This window comes from Euprymna scolopes, chromosome 1 (assembly GCF_053919585.1).
Source record: "Euprymna scolopes isolate OS-2025 chromosome 1, ASM5391958v1, whole genome shotgun sequence".
NCBI classification, from domain to species: Eukaryota; Metazoa; Mollusca; class Cephalopoda; order Sepiida; family Sepiolidae; genus Euprymna; species Euprymna scolopes.
Window position 1 is genome coordinate 118,619,802 of NC_136482.1, and position 9,526 is coordinate 118,629,327.

A 9,526-nucleotide genomic window follows, 5' to 3' on the forward strand; every position below is an offset into this window, starting at 1 on the left:
CAACATTTTTAACCTTACACGTATATATATACATATGTATATATATATATATATATATATATATATATATATATATATATATATATATATATATATATATATATATATATATATATATATTACACAGAAACGTAGTTGTTTTTATTACGGAGTATAATAAATGAAATAATCGTCTAGAAATAAGTGTAATAGTAAATTAAAAAAAAATATATATGATGTTTCTAGGAAACTTTTTAGTTAGAGAGGAGGGGGAACTATATAAGTTAAACGGCGTTTTCTTAAAAGTAGTTTCATTATATCCGGGGGTACACAAACAAGTAAACTAAGGCGAATATTTATCCACTTTTTTTTCTTTTACTTCGAATCAGGAGATGCATTATTCATACATGGTCAAGTGAAAGGGGTTGGGTGTTTTCCAAGGCTTATTGCGAAATACATGAAATCGAAGCAATGGCATAGTCAAGTAAATGAGAACAATAAATATATACTGCAAAAATCAAACATAGAATGCAGCTTATTTCTCTTTCCATACTTTAAAAATGCAGAAATACTTAAGTCATGAATAAACCATAGCACCTGTAAAGTTTTCCCAAGTTTATACGATCGGTAGGCATTAATTATTTTTTTCTGCTTCCTCAAACAAATAATGCTTACACATGTGGTTTTATGATTTAATCAGCTATTTTCTCATGTTTCATGTTATTCTAAGCCAACACACACACACACACACATATATATATATATATATATATAATATATATATATATATATATATATATATATATATATATATATATATATATACGCAAAAAACCCTGTATGTATGTGAGTGACTGATTTCGCCAAGGACTTCAAAACGGTTGTTTTTTTTTAAATTTTACACAAACGTCTCTATGTAATTCTTAATAGGAATTTAATCAGACTGCTTCCGATAAGGATGGACAACCTATAATAAAAAAATCCATTTAAGTAGGAACAGTGTAATTTGGACCAAAGGTTATTTATGTTCTTAATATATGTAGTAATTAGAATATACCATCAACTACAAATGAGATTAATGTAATTGCAAAGGTAATTGATAACTATATATTAATTATATTAATTAAATATACTATTTAATATGAATTTTATTAGCACACAATCTATAGAAGGTGCATTGGTAATAAAATTAAAACAATTTAAATATTCATCTTTCTAATAGAACAAGAAATAACTTACAACGAAATCTAAGCTCTTAAGAGTTTAACATTTACATTGTGACATTTTATAGTATGCAAAATGTAATTGTTAAAAATCCTCTATTTTCATGATCAATAAAAAACGAGGCTTGTAAAAGCAATATGGTAGCAAACTAATATATATATATATATATATATATATATATATATATATATATATATATATATAACACGCATAAGCTGTGGATACCGGTGTTTTGGCCGAAGGGTGCAAAAACCCAAACATATTTCATTTCATTGAAATCCCTTTCAAAGCAAGTAGCTTGAATTTCAAGCGCATTATTGCTGTTAATAATCGAGGCTTACAAATTATCGAAAAATAAATAGACTCTCAACCACGCTAATGGAAATATATATTAATAAATTGTTTACGAAAATAGATTAATGGAATTATGAAACAGAAAACAGCAATTCTTAAAGAGCATGTGTGTAAACTTATAAAACATTGGAATTATTTCTACACAATAAAACATTTAAGTGTATTAAGTGTTTTCGAAGACACCCTTTAATAAACCCTTAAGCCATAAGTTGTAGTGTTTTTGCATTGAATGATTACTCATTAATTGCTTGTTTTTCTGAAGTAATATGTAATAGACTTGATACTCTTAAGTATGTGTTGGTAGACAGTGAAATTTAAACGAAAATATGTAAATATATGAGAAGAGTTTTTCATCAAATCGATGATAGTCGGAGGGATTTATTTAAGTCATACATGAGAATAGGTGGAGATGGTTTCGCAAAGCCAGACCCACGTCTTGTTAATGATTTATTTGGAGAGAGAGGCCAGCAAAGGCATCGTTTTGCATTGTCCTGACCTGTGACCTTTCTCCATTTTCTCATTTTTGCGTTGTTTAATTTTGTTTTTGTTTTAGTCTTGCTCGGAGTATCTTTTTTAGTCATAAGTTGGTCTAACATCAAACAAAAGTTTAATACGTGTCGGAATCCGCAATGTGGTCAGATTTTGTAAGGCTAAAAGAGTTCTGAAAGGAACGTCTACTGCAATCACGTTAAGCTGGTTCCAGTGCTAAGACCTTGGATGCAGTCATGATACTATGTTGTGTCCTCGTTTGTTAAGTAGATGTTAGTTATAGATATGCCATGGTATGAGCAGACGCTAGTAGGCGCTTGCCATTTTCATTCATCTTCCTTACACCAAAATGGCCGAGGAAGATAGGCCAATTTACATGGTAGGATTATACACATGCATTTAAGTCAATGAAAATGATTCGGCGTTCATTTGGTATTCTTCTGGGCAGTGAATCCCATTGGTTATAGAATTCGTCTTTTGCATCTGGCATAGATGCAAGGGTTTGAGCGTATGCGTAGATAATACATAGCATACCATAGTGGATGTAAAGTTGAAATTCAGGAAGCCGTTCTGTGCTGTTAGTTGGTGGGATAATGGGCTTGAGGAGAGTGTTTGAAATATGTTATTAGTTCTGCTGGAACAACTAAAATGAACTAGGTGATAATTACACATGGTTATCCGGAAAATATGCTAGAAATAAAATTAATCTCATAAGCCAGGCGATCCATAATAAGCTTTGATAGTAAATATTGTACAAGGAAAGATACTCTTAATGACTTCGACATAATAATGGGATTTCCGATAATGAACAAGTAACTGACTTAGTGGGGATTTTTCTAGAAAAAGCAATTAATATTTAATTAAACAACCTACAAGAAGCGCTTTACAGGGATTCCACCGTATTCGTTATCCCCGCTAGACCAAGACAAAACATTAACACTATCAAAGAACTGCACAATTTTTATAAAAAACTTTCGATTAAAAATTGAAGTCGACCCAAATAAAATAAAAATCCAATTTTTTAGATGTATCTTTGAATCGATGTTATTAATTTTACACCCGTTACATCTTAAACACATTTTATGTACATAAACACTCTAATAATCCAAAGTCAATAATCAAGTCAATAATTCCATCTATCTCCAAAAGAATAGCAAATTAATCAGCGGACAAAACCGCCTTTGACCAAGTATCGACATTATACAACCATACTTAAAAGATCTCAGGATATAAAAAGCGCATAGAATATAACAGTGAGAAAGTTAAACTCAGTGAATACCCATAATATAACAAGAAAAATGAATAACAATAAAATAATCCAAAATGCTCCTAACAATATTAACCTTCACACCAAGGATACAACCCCCTATACAATCCCAAACTAAAAACAATTTAATAAAAATAGAAAACACTTAAAAGGAGCAGGTGTTTCACTCCTCCTTTTAGCTCGAATGAAAAAACTAACATAGCCAAAGAATTAGTTCTAATAGTGGAAAAATGTTTTAAATATCCGTATAAGTATAGCACTATATTAAACAAAAAAAACTCTCTAAAAATTTCATACTCTACAATGCCTAATCTAGAGCAGACAACAAGTTCGACTAATAGCAGGAAAATTAAACAAACGCAGAATATCACAGTCGATCTAATACCTAGTAACAAATGTAATTGCCAAAATAAAAACGAATGCCGTCTCAATTACGATTGCATACATAAAAACGTGGTATACGCTTGCACAGTAACGCAATTACCAATACACGAAAACAACCAATCGAATGGGGGAAATAACGAAAATAATCGAAGTATCCAGGGCGCAAGTATCTATAGGGAAACATATGGTCTGGGTTATAATAATAACAATAACAACAACACAAACCAGTTCAACGTATCTAATAATATAATTCACAGTAAAAACCAGAATAGGATTTAACAGAAACCGCATTATGTATCTCCAGGCCCCCTTTCAACTCAATTCCCCAATATAAGACCCCCAACACTGGGATAAATGAACCAATGAAAAATAAAACAAGGAAAACATGCACTTATATAGGCGCATCCTCTAACCTAATTAAAAGAAAGAATTTAAAACCATTTGCATTCTTTCAAAAGTATAAGATCTGAAAACAATGATAATAATATCACATTCAAAACTACATTAATCAATAGCCAGGCAGACAAGAAATTCCATATTCAATTAAATGGGGCATACTGAATAAATCTAGATCATATACCATAGGAGACACATTTTGCAATCTTTGTATATCCGAAGCAGTTAACATTATCAACTTCAATAAATCCATAATAAATACCAAGAATGAACTAGTGTTTAGATATAAACACAAGAAAAATAAATGAATACAACCAACTTAAAATAAAATCACATACGCTCAATATATACAGGTAAATGGGTAAAAACAATACTAAATGCATATCGCTTGTGAATAAAATCTAAGGGAACACTTTGCGTATTAAAACATGTGTTTCTTTTTTTTTAAAAGCTCTCCCACATCTCATCTAACCTATATAGTAATACCTTCTTTCTGTTGTCCAAGTTTTTTCGTGATTGTAACTTCTGCTTCTATTATAATAGGTATTATCTGTATTTTTCATCATCCATACCCCTTACAGATTTCTGGTTGGCCCTGTGTATTTACTCTGTCTTTCCTTTCTTTGATATTCACCGTATAGTTAGCCGGAACAGAAAAGTCTACGATTTGGCAGGTCTTTTTTCTTGTTAATTATTACGACATAACGTCTTCATGCTTGGATGGGTTTATAAGTGTGTATGTCTCTGTCGCTTAGAATTTAGTGATACTCGTTTTAATCTACTGTTACTGGGTTATGTTTGTACCATTTGTCTGTGCGTTTGAGATGTAGTTGTTTCATAATTCCCACTGTACTTTCCTGTCCTGTTATTGTAGTATTTTTTTCTGCAAGTTTGCCGCATTCACTTACTATATAGTTTATTGGTTCATCTCATTCGCCACATAATGTGCATTTACTATTTTCTTGTGTTGTATCGAACTTTTCTTTGATGTGGTTGGTTCTTATCGACTGATCCTGTGCTACAGTTATTTGGGATTAAGTTGCTGTGCATATATGCCCTTTCCTTATTAATGTCAAAATGTTTTCGTTATTCTAATATTTTGCATCCTCATGAATCTTCCATGTAATTGTTTTTGTTCTCATTTCTTTTTTTTTCTTCTCATGCTTTATCTGTTTTCTATTTTGTCGATATTTACAGTGTCTTTCTCTGCCATGATTATCTTTTTAGTGGTTTACGTTATGTATTTTTCAACTCCTAGTCATCTCCAGCCTTCTTTCCTTTTAACCTAGAGTCGGTCAACATTATCCTTTTGGGTTTAATGCGTTTGTCATGGTCATAAGTTAACTGGTCTTCTGATCGAGATGCCTCAATTCTACGTTGCTCCACCATGTGAATGGTTCTGAGTATCTTATTATTGATATATGTATGCCTTTTATTAGGTTTATGCTATATAATTTTGTTTCTAGGAGGTTTTTGTTCTCCTTCAGTATTCCGTTCCAATTCTCTTTCATCGCTGTGGTTTCGATGGCGTCTGCTTATAGAATTCTTTGGTATTCATAGGTCTCTTGTTCCACTCGGGTTCTCATCTCCGTGTGTCTGGCTACTTCCATGCCCTCTGCTGTCTCAGGGTTTCCTTTTTTATAACTAATAAGATGTATTTTTCCATACAAAACTCAATTCGATAATCCTAGCTGATGATACTGCTAGAGTTAATTAGTGTCTCTAATTTTTTTGATCCTTGAAAAAATAGTTTTATATAGTCTATTACATCATGTGGTTCATTTTTCCTCCGTAGTAGAGCATTGTATCCAGCTTAGCATATTCTCAGTACAGAGCTAAGGGGCATTTGTGCTATAATTAAAAGCAATGGTGATTGTGAATCTCCTATAAAGCTGCCTCTTTGTATATTAATTTCTGTTGAACTGTCATTTCTCGTCTCCATATTCTCATTGTATTTTCAATCACGTTGATGATCCTACTTGGTATTTTATAAATTTTATTACTTCTATTATCCAGGCTTGTGGGATCCTGTCGTACCTTTTTGTAGTCAATTCATACACTGGCTTAATGTATTCTTTTTTACACTATTTAGGATTTTTTGATTAATGTATAGGAGATAATGTGTTCTGTTTCTCCTTTCTGGAATCCTTTCTCCTCCTCGGAGACAAGTCCAGTAATTCAGGGAGTGGTAGATTTGCTCTTTTGGTTGTGCCGTAAGTATTTTCAACGAAGTGAACCAACACGTGATAGGCATATGGTTACCGGGGAGGTTTGTTTCTCTCTATCCTTCTATGTTAGCGTGGTTCTGTTTTTTTTGTTATCTAGTGTGGCATATTAGTTTCTCTGTATACATCTCCTAATGTTTGGGGCTAGTTATCATGTAATATTGTGCGTGTTTCAACCAGTATGCATGTATCCTGTTTTGTTCTCCAGTTTGCCCCCTTTTCCTATGGTTTTCTTCGCTCATTTATTATTATTATTATTATTATTATTATTATTATTATTATTATTAATATTATTATTATTGCTACTATAACAATAATTGTTACGACGAATACAGTCTAGAGAAGCAACCAGACACATAATCCCCTTATTTATCTCTGGATCGTCGTCGTCGTCGTAGTCATCATCATCATCATCAACATCATCGATAGCTTTAATCCAAGTGTCGATTTCATATTAAAATAGTCAACTGGCTTGGTTATATCTCCAGTTATTCCATGTCATTATCCTGTCAGTACCATTAGAATTATTTTTTCAATGATGTAGAATCATCGCCATAATCCCTTATGAAATTTACTTAATTTGTTGTCCAAATAATACATTGCCAATCGTAGATTTTTTTTAAATAATCAACTTCGTTTAACATTATAGATTTATTACACTGAATAATACTATTCCTATTTTATACTCAGATTCTAGGAATATCTTTGGCATTATAAGATTATATATTACGTTTGGTGGTGTTAAATATATTGGTAGGTTTTTCGAGCACTTTTTACCATTATTTTTTTTGGTTTTAAATACTACCTTTATCAACGTTTACCTCTAAGTATTTTTGTTTCCAACGTTATTATGCTTCATTTAATTTTGTTAAAATTATCGACATGAGATTCTTATTGTAGTTTGTTTCTTTACTCAGTTTATTCTGACATTCCTTTACGTCCCTACAAATAATCCATGAGAAATTACTTGCACAAAATGCAGTATTTCCTTTGTTTCTAAACCCGACCCTTTTTTCTCACGTTGAAGCCGTCTCTGGTAGCAACCCATTTTCCATCACATATTTTGACCACTTATCTTTACCTAATTTCGTAAGGTGACAAATCCTATTTTCACGCAAGAAAATTCAATGGAAGCAGTAACGACTGTTATTCTGACTTCGATTTGATAACCGTGTTCATCTGCGATTCCCTGACGACGGATTTAACCTCGTTTCTTTACATTTTTTTTTGGATTATGCACCCCGCCTATATAGGAGCGAACCATCACATATGTTTAATATTATCTACTGAGTTATTTGTAACTGCGACACAAAATATATACGCCCATACGCTGCTGGGTGTCCACAAAAGACTGTATTACATTTTTTTTTTTGCCTCTTATTACTGCTTTTTTGCCATCTTGAAAATCATTCTTAAAAAGGAGCATTCATGAAATGCTAAAACAGCAAATTCTAAGCTCTGTAAGTTATATGATTTGTGCATTATTTTATGCCAACCGAAAAGGAGTATTCATTCTGTGAAACTCTACATAAGCATTTTAATGCATTGGAAGTATTCTAAAAAAATATATATATAAATTTTTGTTTACAGTGTCCATTTATTCTTCTTATATTAAGCTTTGTTTGCTACTGTCGCCGTATCTAGCATTTATATTTGGTTGCGATGAATAACGTTAACGTTTGCCTTTGTCTCGTTAAATTCTCGTGCATGATTCAAATAAATAGATGGTTATTAAAATGGATGAAATTCGACGATATACAATGTAAAATGGTGGCGAGATATAATTAATGACGAAAAGGGCCAATTTGTTGTTGTATTAAACAACGTGTTCATTTATTTCTAAAACACGTACAAAATAAATCAGGTAATTTTATTGGCTCTACTCTCATTTGCCAATCTACTAATACTAGCAAAGAAAAAAAGTAGCTTTCATATTCCTAACTATTTCTCCAAAATTATTACCTATGCATACAATTTAGATACAAGATGCACTTAAATACTCTCCTCTTAATTTATTATATATATACATGTTACAACTATCACACACACACATATATATATATATATATATATATATATATATATATATATATATATATATATATATACAAGCAAAAGTACCCGTCGTTGCCTGTGTTCAAAAATAGCCTACAGAAAATGGGGTCTGATTTATTAAAGTATGATAGGTTATGAAAAGGGAGGGGTGTAAAGAGATAGCTTCGAATTTGGGAGTATAAAAACCAAAGCAAAATATGATGAAAGTAAAAATATAATAGATAAATCCAATAATTTATTATACTATACCTGTTCACACTAGACACACTTATCATAATATTCTGTAGAACTATACTAAAAAAAAAAACTTGCTAAACTTTGTGACATGTTGCCATTCTATGGAGGTCAGGCGCGAACGAATAATCCACACTTTATTATACCATATTTCCTCAACCTAAACATATTTATCAAAGTATACTTACGCAGCTTTATATGAAAAGTATTTATTAAATTGTGTGCCTATTTCCATTCTATAGAAGCCAGGCGCAAACGCGGACTCCACAATTTTATAATACCATCCCTATTTAAGTTAAAACACACATATCAAAGTAGTCTTATGTACACATATATAGCAAAACATTGTAAACGTTTTTTTTTTCAATTTTAATTTTTGTATTTCTATACTTTGTGGACCAGGCGCTAACGCAGACCCCACACGTTTAATGAACCACCGTTCTGCCAGATCAAACATACCCATTTCTGTGTCTCGATACATCTTTTATCATTAAGTGGAATCAGTTTTTTGTTTAAATAGTAAACCATACAGGGCCTATTCGTGACCAACCCACACACAGACGGTAAGATTTATATTATAAGATATATAACAACTATCATAAACGATATATATATATTATAATAGAATGACTCCCCTAATATACAGGGTGGTCAAAAAGTCAGGTAACATTTTAAAGAAAAACGATATTGGCAATACACGTATATTTAAGTACCATACATTGAAATATAAAATGAAACAAACATGAAATATGTTTATTTTGTTAATTGTCGTCCATTTCTCTCTATCAGTCGCTAGAAGCGATTAACCACTTATTGTGTAACACGTGTAATCATGTCAGCTGATATCCGCGCAATCTCCTCTTCAATAAATAACTTTAAAGACGCTATTGTATCAGGCTTCTTGCCATAAACGCTATCC

The 9,526-nt window shown here is 31.6% G+C and overlaps 1 protein-coding gene across 6 annotated transcripts in view; it reads right to left on the reverse strand.

Moving 5' to 3' along the window:
• Positions 1-9,526, reverse strand: part of LOC145267860 (uncharacterized) — a 2,055,798-nt gene that overhangs the window by 1,005,896 nt on the left and 1,040,376 nt on the right. The window lies entirely within an intron of this gene.